Source organism: Colius striatus, chromosome 1 (genome assembly GCF_028858725.1).
Source record: "Colius striatus isolate bColStr4 chromosome 1, bColStr4.1.hap1, whole genome shotgun sequence".
Classification (NCBI taxonomy): Eukaryota; Metazoa; Chordata; class Aves; order Coliiformes; family Coliidae; genus Colius; species Colius striatus.
The window spans coordinates 163,414,732-163,428,075 of NC_084759.1; positions in this window are offsets into that span (position 1 = coordinate 163,414,732).

A 13,344-nucleotide genomic window follows, 5' to 3' on the forward strand; every position below is an offset into this window, starting at 1 on the left:
ACATGTCACTATGCGACCTGATCTAGGTGAACCTGCAGGGGAGTTGGACTAGATGATCTCTAAAAGTCCCTTCCAACTCCTTCTATTCTATATTTCTATGATTCTGTGATCCCACAGAATGGCAGCACAGCCTTCTGGGGAATCAGCCAGTCCTCCCAGTTTGGTGTTATCAGTGAACTTGCTGAGGATACACTGTGTCCCCTCATCCAGTTCATTGATGAAGATCTTGAACAGGACTGGCCTCAGAACAAATCCCTGTGGAACTCTGTTGGCCACTGGACTCCAATTCAATTCCGTGCCATTGATCACCACTCTCTGCGTTCTGTCGTTCATGGAAGTCATTTAGCATTTTTAGAATGTGTACAATACAGAAAAGAATGTTATAGTAAATTTTAAGAAGCCTATGGCAAGATATTATTTCATCATCTCACTGAAGAGAACAGAATTCCTCTAAGAATTTTAGCAAATTTGGGGACAATTCTCTGTAGTTAACTTTTTATCTGAAAGCAAGGACAAAATACGTCAGTCTGGCAGCATTTTAGAACTATAAAAGTCTGGCTGGTTGATTGTAGAGAAGTCAAATATACTCAAAGTGGAAGATATCACTTTACATACTGGAAGAACAAATAGTCAATTCCTGGTCAGAATTTAGTGAAGAAATTCCTGTCCCGCACAGTTCCATATTCAACAAGGGAAGACAATGAGCTGCAACAGGCTTACATCCAAGGCTTGCATGAAAGAGGATGTCAAGATTCTTTTCAGAAGAAATTCATTCTGCATTGAATGTTTTACAAAAAATTAGGAGTATTTTGGGATTTCATATGCAGGACCAAAGGAATTCTTACTTCTTATGAACACAAGTATGAAAAGAGATAACAACTAGCCCAAAGTAAATGCATTATTGCTTTCTTATATATCTTATTTTAAAAGTATACACCTCTAGAGCTGGAATTACTGGAAATATTTATATTATGATAGTTAAGTTAGCTAAAGTAGCTCATAGTTTTTATTTTGTGTGAAATATTTGCAGTGAAAAACATTGTGTCTTGTGAGTATATATGCTTAGCACTTCTCTGGTTTTATGTGAATAAAATATGATTCAGTGATTCAGTCTAATCCATGGAGCTGTGGTATGTTTTAGCAAAAACAGAATCTTAGTTTTTGTCTAAGTTCCTACACAACTAAATGCACCTTAAAGCAATATTTATAAGCTTAAGCAATAAAATTTTAGTTCACCACAAGCAAGCTACTTACAATTAAATATATCACATTAACAAGACAGAAAAAGAACCCTGTTTGGAAAAAAGCTTGAATGATGACGCACAATTGCAGAAGAAAAATGTTCAAGCTAGCCTAAGCTAATTAAATATAAAAGAATTAAATTCTTCTTGTATATGACTAGCTAGTCATTGAAAAGATGTTGTGTTTTTGTGTTATTCAAACCATCATGTAAATGATAGCTTGGCATCAATTAATCTCTGTCAGATGGGATATTTGCACTATAGAAGAAAAATCTCTTGAAGGCAAGGGTATAATATGATTAAGGAAATATGGGGGAGATACAAATAAGAGAAAAACAGCTTACTGTAGGACAGTAGGACATTTGACACATGTTAGAATCTGTTCATGCAAATGACTGTTTTCCTCGTTCAGAACATCATATATGTAAGGTCTTTTTGTAGATAATTTAACTCATCTTTTTAAATGTATTCTGGAAAATCAGAAATTCCTCATTATCAATATTTACAGAAAGTAGGTATAATCCTTGAATATGCCTGCTCACCTTAAGAAGGATTCTAGCTGTACTTTCTTTTGTCATGTAATCTCTTCTTTCTTTTCTCTTTGTTTTTCTTTTCTCTCATTTTCTGCTCACAGACTTGATTATTAGAACCATACTACGAATAGTTAGGCTATTTCTTAAAGCATTTAGGAAATGCCTATGTTTGATGTGCACTTCCATTTTGCCTCAGTTGCAAATGATAGTGAATAGCAGAGCTGACAAAGCTAGAACTCAGCTTTGCATCTGGAATATGGTACATAGACATGTTTTGATGTTCTCATCTTTATTCAGGAAGAGATTATTTCATGTATAGGATACTTTCATCATCAGAACTGTTGTGAGTTAAGTAAGGTCAATTTCTCCATATCATAAACTGAGTTTTATGTGTGTGCTGCTATTTCAGACATAGGCTTACATTCTGCTCTGTTTCCAGCACAGCCAAGTACTTAAGGTCTTAAATGTACTGGAAACATCCTGTAATTAGATGTAAGGGTTTTGAGGCAATTAAGCATTAGCTCAGATATGTTCCCAAAAGAATGAATAGGAAAGTATACCCATCAGGCACCCAAACATTCCAAAGCATCTTCAGGAATTTCAACAGGTAGTCATGAACTTGGAGGCTTCAATACCTGTCCTTAGAAATCTAGGACTGAAGAACAAAAGCATATAGGTGGCTTGTTGATAGTTGGCTTTTTGCTGTAAGTTAAGCGTGATTAAAATGTGTAAACAGTAGAAAGTCAACAAGAAGCCAGTTAAATGATTAGCAGGTTAACTGGGAACAAGGTACCTCATGGCAGGGATGCAAGAAAGGTGAAAAGAAGGTAATGAAGATGAAACACTGTGGAGGTGAGCTATTTGAAGGAGTGAATGGATTTGGAGGGGATGGGAGGCCAGAGATATACAAAGAAAATGAGTTACACTGTTAAGTATTTTTACCTTTCCAGGTATTTTCTGCTTATTCAGGAATGAGTGGATTGATCAATGCTATCTACCCAGGAATGGGTGGAGTGACAGGTCAGGACATACACTCCCTTATACCACTGGTAAGCTTCTGGAACCTGTCGCTGCTCTGAGTACAGCTTTGACCCAGTGATGCTACCAAGATAATGTTACCTGTTGATCATGACAGAGGGATTGACATATTCAGGTAAAATACGAGGGACTGATGTCATGCCATTGAGCTGTTTGGTGTGATTAAGATCTCATGCTGATGAGAACAACTCCTTTTTTGACAGGCATATGGACAGTCATAAGCATATGCAGGAAAACAGCAGGAGATGACAAAATCTTGTTACATGGCTTGACAAGCTGAAGGAAGGACAGGGAGACATAGCCTGATATGGCAGAGGATTGGATATGAAAGGAAGGTGAATAGGATACTCCAGTTGGGAGGAAAATGCTTAGCCAAGAATGGCAGTTTGCTGATTTATTAATCACAGGTAATTAACATGCAATCAGTGAACTACATATTCAAACCCAATATCAACCATCCAAAAGGTAAATCTCAATATTAAGACACTTACAAGTGTTACTACAGACCTCAAAATCTATAAGTGTCATTCAGGAATTAATCCCAAATATTTCTCATACCACACATCCTTATTTACACAGTTACAGTCACTTCCTGGCCCCTTCAGGTTACCAGCACACACACCCTTTCCTGAGAGTGCAACGTCACTGTGTACAGACACCGGGTATGTGTGCTCTGGGATGCTGTGTACATGTGTTCTGACCTTACGTGTGCCCATGGGCCGCCCTTCAACCTGCTAATCCATGCAGTGGTGAGGAATTGCCCCAGAAGGTTGCATCCACACACCTGAGTGTGCCTTAGCCTTGATAGCTAAGCCATCCCTCTTACCAGCAGTCCTTGGTGTAACCCTCATTGACTGTGATTAGCATTAATAGAATCCTAGATGAAGACAGAGAAGTCAATTATCTCCTTTTACTGAAGTCTCAATATGGGAAAACATCTTTTTTTATAGTTTCAGTTTAAAATGTAGAATGGTTTGACAGCTGGTGGAAACCATAACAGGTTCACTGTAGCAAATCTTTCATAAAAAATGGCATGGTTCACAAGAATATTACGATATCTTCACTATTTTAAGTTAAATAAAAACGCTCGCGCCTGTACAGGTGAAAATAGAAGATCAGCATGCCATAACCCCTGAACCTGTAAGTCTGATACTGGCACAATAACAAATACTATAAGGATTTTCCTATAGAAAAGTAGTGAAGAACCAATTACTAAACCTAGTGTAGTGGTTTTGGCTGGGTAGTGGGTAGTTATAGGTGTGACTTCTTTAAACAAAGAGCTGTGAGAAGCTTCCCCTGTATCTGATAGGGCCAGTGTCAGTCAACTCTGAGATGGATCCACTGCTGACCAGGGCTGAGCCAATTAGTGATTGAGGCAATGCCTCTGTGAATAAGGCATTTGAGAAGGGGAAGAGGTTGCTGTGCAGTTGCTAAACTGCAGCAACAGCAGAAGGGAGTGAGAATGTGAGAACATTTCCACAGATGCCAAGGTCACTCGGGGGGGGTGGGGGAGGCGGGGGAAGGGAGTACTCAGGGACTGGAAGAGATTCCTCTGTGACCTGTGGTGAAGATCATGGTGAGGCAGGCTGTACTCCTGCGGTCCATGGAGGCCACAGAGGAGCCTCCATGCAGCCCATGGACAACCCAACACTGGAGCGAGTGGATGTCTTGAGGGGGCTGAGGCTCCATGGAAAGCACACACTAGAGCAAGTTCCTGGTAAGAACTCATGGAGAGAGAGGAGTTCATGCCAGAGCAGGTTTGCTGTCAGGACTTGTGATCCTGTAAGGGACCCATGTTGGGGCAGTCTGTACCTGAAGGACTGTTCTTCCCAAGGCTGAGCTACGTTGAGGCAGTGTGTGAAGAACTGCTGCTGTGGGAAGGACCCACACTGGAGTAGTTTGTGAAGAACTGTAGCCCATGAGAAGGACTCAGGTTGGAGAAGTTGATGGAGGGCTATCTCCCTTGGGAGAGACCCCACACTCTAGCAGTGGGAAGTGTGAAGAGGCCTCCTCCCGAGAAGAAGCAGCAGCAAAGTCCATCTGTAATGAACTGATTGTAACCCCCATCCCCTGTGCTGCTGTGGGGGGAAGGAAAGAAAGTCCTAGGAAGAGGGAGGGGTGAGGGGAGGTGTTTTAATATTTGGTTTTATTTCTCATTTCCCTGTGTTCTGATGGTTCATTGATAAATCAAACCATATCTCACGCAGTTGAGTCTGTTTTGCCCATGATGGTAACTGCTGAGATATCTCCTTGTCCTTATCTCAATTCACAAACCTCTCATTGTGTTTCTCTCTTCTATGTCCAGTTTAGAAGAGGGGGTGATAGAACGACTTGGTGGGTGTCTGGCACTCAGCCAGGGCTAAAGCCACCACACCTAGGAAAAAATTATAAAGAGCTAGTAGAATAAACATGGTGAAAATATACTGAAAAATGTCAGATAAACTTACTTCAAACTCATTTCATCATGATTGAAGTTGAAATTAGTTGTTATTTTATTCTTGCATTTATTTCTTTACGATATTTGAACAGAAACCTATGGAATGGTATGCAATGTTATGGGAAAGTATAAACTATTGTAGAATTACTCCGTTAGTATCATAGATCCTACTGGGATTGCTGGTGGTTATGGTTATAAATGAGAAGGATCATCCAGAATTTTGAAAAAGTATTTCTTGAAACAAGATTTCTGTTTCAGAGTAGTCTTGAGGGAAATAGCTGACGTAGCACAACAATCCCAGAGAAATAGATTTGCAAAATATATACAAAAGTGAACATAACTAATTTCCATTTTGCAAAGGTCAATATTTAATTTTAATATTTTTTCAATGGAAATGGAAAAATGATGAGCAGAGCCAGATTGAGTGATAATTGGTTTTATCTCATAAACCACAGATTTCATCTTTTGCATAACAGAGATGTTCTTGTGAATGCTTAGGACTTCACTGAAAAGAGCTTTAAATGTAGACAATGTTTCTGTACAGTAAGCCTTTATTCTTTGTTTAAATCAGAAGCAGTTGCTTACCATAAGCAAACGGATAAAACAAAGGATAGTTCTGATATAGAAATGGAAATCAAAACACCATGGAAAAAATGTAACAGATCATGTCGGTGCTCCTTTACAGTGTAAAGGTTGTAGGCACAAACGTAGCTTGGACCAGCCAGCTTGAATAAAGATAGTAGGGATAAGTTAATGCAGCTGGCAAGCTACTTCAGAAACAGGTGCTGCAAGTTAATCAATTGGGCCCTGGGTGATCTCATGGGCAGAAGCAGCATATAAGGAGGTAGCTAGTAAAGGAAGGGTGGCTTTGAGTCAACTCTGGTGGTTGTACTATGTTGTCCATGTATGTCTCTGCATGTGCATTACTTAGACTCTCTACGTTTTCAAGTGAGTATTGCCTGCACCACTACAACAAGAGGTAATAACTATTCTCTATTATAAACCAAGATTAGTTATTACTCCATAAAAACATTTGTGAAAGAGAGTTTGTGTTCAGTAAATCAGAGTTTTCATTGAATCTTTACTCATCTGTATTCTCAAATACGTGCAAGAAAAAACATACAATTCCTACCAAACACAGCTAAGGGATTTCAGTGAGAAATGTCTAATATAAAGAAACAGGATTACAATAGTTAAGATATAGGAATAAGATTTCACATCCTATTTTTTAAAGAGATATTATATCTACATGTTGAGATCTTCAGGTACATCTTCAAACTAATTTAATAAAATAGTGTTTTTCAAAAAAAAAGTGACTTTCAATATTCTAAAGCATGCAGGTAGAGAATAAGACTATACTCTTTTATAATCATGGCATAAAAGAATATTTGTGTTCTCTTAGGAGCTTAAAAATAATACCATTTTTCAATACTAGGGTAATGGTCAGTTGTCTCAGAAATGATGAGTTATTGTCAACTAGTGTGTACACAATGATAGTTAGGCATATATGTTGCTGAAAACTATCTCCTATGATTTGCAAGCTTGAGCTCATCACTTTTCATGAACTAAAAAAATGAGATTTCATTTCTACTCATGTCAATATTCTTAAATTTTTTAGGAGCTACTACATCATCCCTTGGGACATTGATGTTCATTCAAATGTTTTTGGGCTATAGCTATTATAAAAACAATGTCTTCTGTGATACTGTGAATTGCTGGCTTAATATGCACCAGAAAAGACTGAAAACAGATTCAATCTTTGCAGTCATTGATTTCTATCCTAACCAGGACATAACTTTTCAGAATTAATGATTTTCTAAGTAGATGAGCTGTTGAGGCTTCAAATGAAATTAGTCTCAACATTTTACAGTTAGAAAAAGGAGATGGGAAGCTGGGGTCATGCAAATATATTAAGCAAATTTGAAAAACATACAACAAATTGAAGTTTCACAGACCAGAAAGGATATTTCTGTGATAGAATTGAGTCCAGCTGATAAGTGTAATGCTTCAGAATATCACAGAATCTTAAGGGTTGTAATGGACCTCAAAAGATCATGTAATCCAACTCTTGGGCAAGAGCTGGACCACCCAGAGTAGGTCACACAGAAACTCTTCCAGGTGAGTTTTGAAAGTCCCCAGAAAAGGAGACCCTCAGCCCATCTGGGCAGCCTGTTCTTATGCTCTGTCACCCTCACTAAAGAAATTCTTCCCTGCATTTCTTTGAAACCTCTTATATTCCAGTTAATACCCATTTTCCCCTGTCCTATCATTGGACATCACTGAGAACAGCCAAGCTCCATCTTCCTGACACCCACCTTTTACATATTTGTAAACATTAATGAGGTCACCCCTCAGTCTCCTCCAAGCCTCAGCTCCCTCAGCCTTTCATCATAAGGGAGATTCTCCACTCCCTTCGTCATTTTGGTAGCCTTATGCTAAACTCTTTCTGGCAGCTCCCTGTCCTCCTTGAACTGAGGGGCCCAGAGCTGCACACAATATTCTAGGTGCTGTCTCATGAGGGCAGAGTAGAGGGGAAGGAGAACCTCTCTCGACCTACTAACCGCTCCCCTTCTAATACATCCCAGGATGCCATTGACCTTCTTGGCTATGAGGGCACACTGCTGGCTCATGGTCATCCTGCTGTCCCCTAAGACTCCCTACACTGCTCTCGAAGAGCACGTTCCCCAACTTGTACTGGTACATGGGGTTATTCTTTACCAGATGCAAGACTCTGCGCTTGCTTTATGTTGTTTTAGTATTTTTTTCCAAGTTTATTATTGTTTCATCTTGTTGATTATCCTAAAGTTTCATTTGGCCAAATTCATGACATAGAAATGAAAATCCAGAATCCTAGTGTACAATACAATCCAGGGAAGGAATTAATTGCATTCCTTGTTCTGGGATTTTCAATGCTACTAATGAGCACAGAAAACCTTTTCAGTATTGACACATAAGATTACTTAAAGATGCAAAATGCTGAGGATTAGTTTTAGTCAATGCGTAGTCATAAATTATGTTTTGGGGTTTTTTTAGGGATTTTTGTACTAATTACTCAGAACATACCAATAGTCATGCCAACTGCAAACTGCAAGTGCAATCTTTGTTTAACCTTTATTTAACAGGAAAGAAGTTTGTTCACTATTGCAGTGATTTTCAACTCTTACTGCAAGACATCATTAAGGCAAACAGAAGCAAGAACTTCTAAGCATCAGGAACTTCTCAGTGTTCCCACAAGTCCTCATTTGCACAATCCTGTTGAAACTGATCCTCCTTGTATTCTTGAGTTACTATATGTAAAAACCACGAGATATCATTTCACTGCTAAAAGGATTTCCATGCCATCAAAGGAGCAGAGAACCTTCAGTTTTGTCAGATTGTTACATTTTAGGATATAAGTAGAGCTGGTGAATAAATTCCAGTTTATGCAGAACACCTTCTCTCAGCAGCTCCCTTTATGGACTCAATTTCTATGAATCTCAGATTTCTGAGCAATAGTTTTCCAGCTGGTTCTGTAAAAAATATCAAGCTCTGGTAGATGATCAAGCAGGTTGCTCGCATTTACATTACTGACTTTACCACTATGTATGGCTCTGCCAGGCACTAGTATTCTTGTAGATAATACAAGTGTATGATTGTGGAACTAAAGGACTGTGACACAAACGGTAATGGACTCTGGTAACACATTATAAAACAAAGCTTTGTTGAGGCAGTAAGAAAGATGAGAAATTACCTGTCTATATGCTGACTCATCCAATCACCAATAGCAGACAAAGAATTGTAAGTCATGCCATAATTCCAGTGGATGCAAGGGACATTTGTGTCTGGATGATCTGATGATGGATGAACTGGTGAAGTTCTGTCTGTCAAAGATTATCTGAGTTAGCTCAAAATACAGTTTACCTCATAAGCACAGGAAGCACAATAAGCAATAACTCATAGTCATAGTCTCCAAATATACTGTGATTTTCTTTTGAATACATTAAAAGCAAAAACCAGCTAGTGAGACAACATTTCATCCCACAGAAAAAGCCAAAAATGCATATATTTCTGTGAATTTTCACTTGGACAGAATTTCTCTCCCAAGAAAGAGTTTACCCTTTTCAACTCTTGCAACTTGTGAATTGCAATATTTGTGACTGTGTCAATTATGTTTTTGAATGAGATTAGTGAAAGAAAATGAAACACAATATTTGAGGGAACACTGTGTGATAGAAATTGTTTTCTCTTCTTGCTCTGTTAGATGATTAACACATTTTTCACAATAATTTGGCATACTCTGTAAAATTGTCAACCAAGAGCCCCCACGAGAAACAAATAAATAAACCTGGATATTTAATGACAAGATTTTTTATTCTATTTTTTAAACTTCTTGAAAATCACATCTTCTTCAAACTAGCAGAATTTACTGGCAAAAGCATTATACAAATATAAAAAATTTAATCAATGGAGAAAACGTCATGTGGTCCTTTGAGTCTGCTTTCACAGAATCTAAAGGCAAACTGCCTCTAAGTTCAACAATCAGAAGAACAGTGTTCCACTATTAATTATTGTTATTGTGTTTTCAACATAAGTAACATCACCATCTAATTTTTATTTACAAGGACAATTTGTATTTATTTTGTTTACTGAGAGTTTATTTCAAATCACGTGTTTTCTTTGCTGCTTCCTGTTCCATGAACTTGTATTACTTAATTTTGTTGCTAATCTTGTCAAGAAATCCTCTATATTAGGAAGTATTAATTGCTTGCTGTACGTTTTAAAATCCAAGTACATACTCTAGGTTTAACATTTTTCACTAATTTTCTTTTCAGGTTTACATTCCGTTTTAGATAGCACTATTGATTTAAGGATAACTTAGATGGAAATGAAAGTATGGTTATCTTTTTCTCTGCTAGTTAGTAAAACGAGTACTTAAGAAGGTAAACCTAATCCTGGTAAGTGCCACTGGTCAGCTGATTGGCAGCTTGGTAAAGCAGAGCACTAAGTTATCACCCGATGGGGTACATTGTCAGTAACTTGATTGTCTCAAACTAAATTGTTCCTTTTGTGAGGCCTTTGTTCTTAATAAAGAGACATGGGTACTTAAAGAGAGAGAGTTGTTTGACCAGAGAAGCCTCTTTCCTCACTGAAGGTTAAAAAAAGGATTCACCTCAGTTGTACAACTTTTAGATGTCTGAAATGGGAAAGATGAACACAATCCATTGCTTCCTTGAACATCTGGTGCTGAGAAGGGAAGCTAATAAGATTTGTACACCTCTTGCCTGTATAAAATGATGATCCATAGGCAAAAAAATATTTTCAGACGTATTTTATGGTTTAACAGCTAATTTCTGCTTTCAAGTGTCACTTTTACATATATATATATATATATATATATATATATATATATATAAAATTCTCTGACGTATTACATCCCTCAGAAGTGAATTTAACTTTGTGATCCGGAAAGGCTGTGGGTTGCACCCTTCCTGTACTGCCATATGTTTATACTTCCCTGCAAAATCTGCAATGAATCAGAGTCATCATTTTCACATGGAAGGAGAGGCAATTTTATGGCCTCTGTGTATACTGCAGTACAATTTGAAAACCTAGTATTAGGCTGCTAGTTGGCAATACTGTAGTATATATTTAAAAATATGGGGCTTAAAATGTGTTTTATGAATGAAAACTGCAATATATGAGTAACTTTCAGTCTAGCATGTGTCTTTCTGAGTCAAAAGTTAACACCTAAGTTGCACAAGGCCACAGAGTACCAGGGACTGAGGACTGACCACCTGCTGACTAAGATGAAACATCTTCTCAAACAAAAGAGCAGTTGAATTAAGCATCAGTTCATTTTATTGTTGTTACTTTCTAATAATATGCAAAACAATTAAAGACATTCATTTTGGCTTGAACAGAATGCTATATAAGGTAGAAGCAAAACAGAGTCCTTCATCCCCAGTTTACTCTCAATTAGTTGCATAAGAATCCACACAATCCTCAAGAACTACAGTTATCTTAATCCCAGCCAGAAAGTAAGTCCTACACAGCTGCTTGCTAACTTACACCTGGTTGAATGAAGGAGAAAATAGAATGGGTGAAAGTGAGAAAATTCATGGGTTGAGACAAAGGCAATTTAAAGCTTAAAGCAAAAGATACATGAGCAAGCAAAGTAAAAAATAAAAAATTCATTCATCACTGTCCATTGACAGTACAGCCTGCTCCAAGAGATCAGGGCTCCTACATCTGTAACAGTTACTTGGAAAGAAAAATGCCATAACTTAAAATATCCTCTCAAATTCTCAACAATCCCACATTCTTTCTTTTTCCCTCAGCTTTTACTGCTGAGGACAATGTTGTAGAGTGTGGGATATCCCTTTGGTCAGTTGGGGTCAACTGTCTCAGTTGTGTCCCTTCCTAACTTCTTGTGCACTCCCAGCCCACTTAGTGTTGGGGTGGTGTGAAGAGCAGAAAGACCTTGACTCTGGAAACACTGTCCAGCAACAACAAAAACATCTCTTTCCTATCAACATTGTTTTCAGCACAAATCCAAAACACAGCACCATAATAGCTACTGTGAAGAAAACTAACTTTATCCCAGATAAAATCAGCACAACTCCTAAGAAATATTTCTTGTTGCTTCTTATACATAGTGCCTATAAGCCTATCAATTTGTGCTTATTCATTTGTTTTTCAACTCAAATCAAGTAAATTCTGAAGATCTTTATAAAAAGTACAGTAATTAATGATTTATAATAAGAATTATCATATTATTTTAAAGCATGATTTGTCTTGTAAAGTTTTTAAGGAAGGGATTGTCTAAGGATGACAAAGATTTGGAAAACTGTGAATACATCAGATTCTGCTTTGAGTCTCCCTAAATTAAATTTTGAATATAATTTTATCTCTAAGCACTGATGAGTCTGATGAGAGTCATTTAATTTTTACTGTGCTGGAAGGTTAAAAGTATTGAACTAAGAATGTAGGACAAAAATGTTTAAGGAGGTTTACTGATGTTTATGGGTTTAAATCTCCTGAAAAGTTGGGGATTTTTCTTCCTTATGAGCAAAAATAATGAAAGTGAAGGAATGGAACAGAAAGATATTTGCAGGAACAGTGACAGAGATAGAGTCTAAAAATTCCTTTATAATTCAGAGCAAATGCAGAAACTCAACAGAGTACTTGCATATCACATTTTTAACTATGATGTACTTGCACCTTCAGGTGATTTCTGCCACATAAAGCATGGCCAGATTTAAAGTCTGGTTCCAACTACTAAAGACACATAGTTTTATTTGCTTCAAGAACAGAAAACCATTATATTTTTTAAAGTAAAGGGAAAATAAATAAAGACTTCTGTATATCTTTTAATGTTTTTTGCAGAAGTCTGCTGAGATTGTCACCTGAACTATAGCTAGCCTGGCAATACCTCGTAAATATTTTATTTTTATTTCTTAGTCTTTAAAGATTCTTCTTTAAAGTTAGAAACTTATGTGACATTTATGAACGGAAATTTACATCTGTATTGATTTAAAATTGATTCTTATATATATTTTCTCAGTATTAATCCTGGTCACAAAGTATTCGTTGTGTCAGATTATTTCACTGAAGAAATCCTTATAAGACTTTAGGGTTAGAAAAGAGCATTTCATAAAAATAAAATTTGTACAAATATTGTGCCAGGACAACAGGATTTAAAGTTAATTTTCATTATTCATTGATCAGGCATAGAAATGACTTGTATTCAAAACAAAACCACAAATAATTAATGCTACCTATGAAAACTGTTTGTGGGCTGGAAGAAATTCTTTCTCTTTTCTCTTCAACCTAAATTATTTTTTTTTTTCTACATGAAAGCAGTATTTAAATTTGCTATGACTATGAATGAAAATATAGGCAGATTCAGGATGCCATTTGTGTGTTTTACTCCCTTCAATAGTCTGCATTCATAGAATCATAGAATCATAGAATGGAAGGGGTTGGAAGGGACCTTTAGAGATCATCTAGTCCAACCTCCCCTGCAGAAGCAGGTTCACCTGGATCAGGCCACATAGGAACATGTCCAGGCGGGTCTTGAAGACCAAGGAAGGAGACTCCACAACCCCTCTGGGCA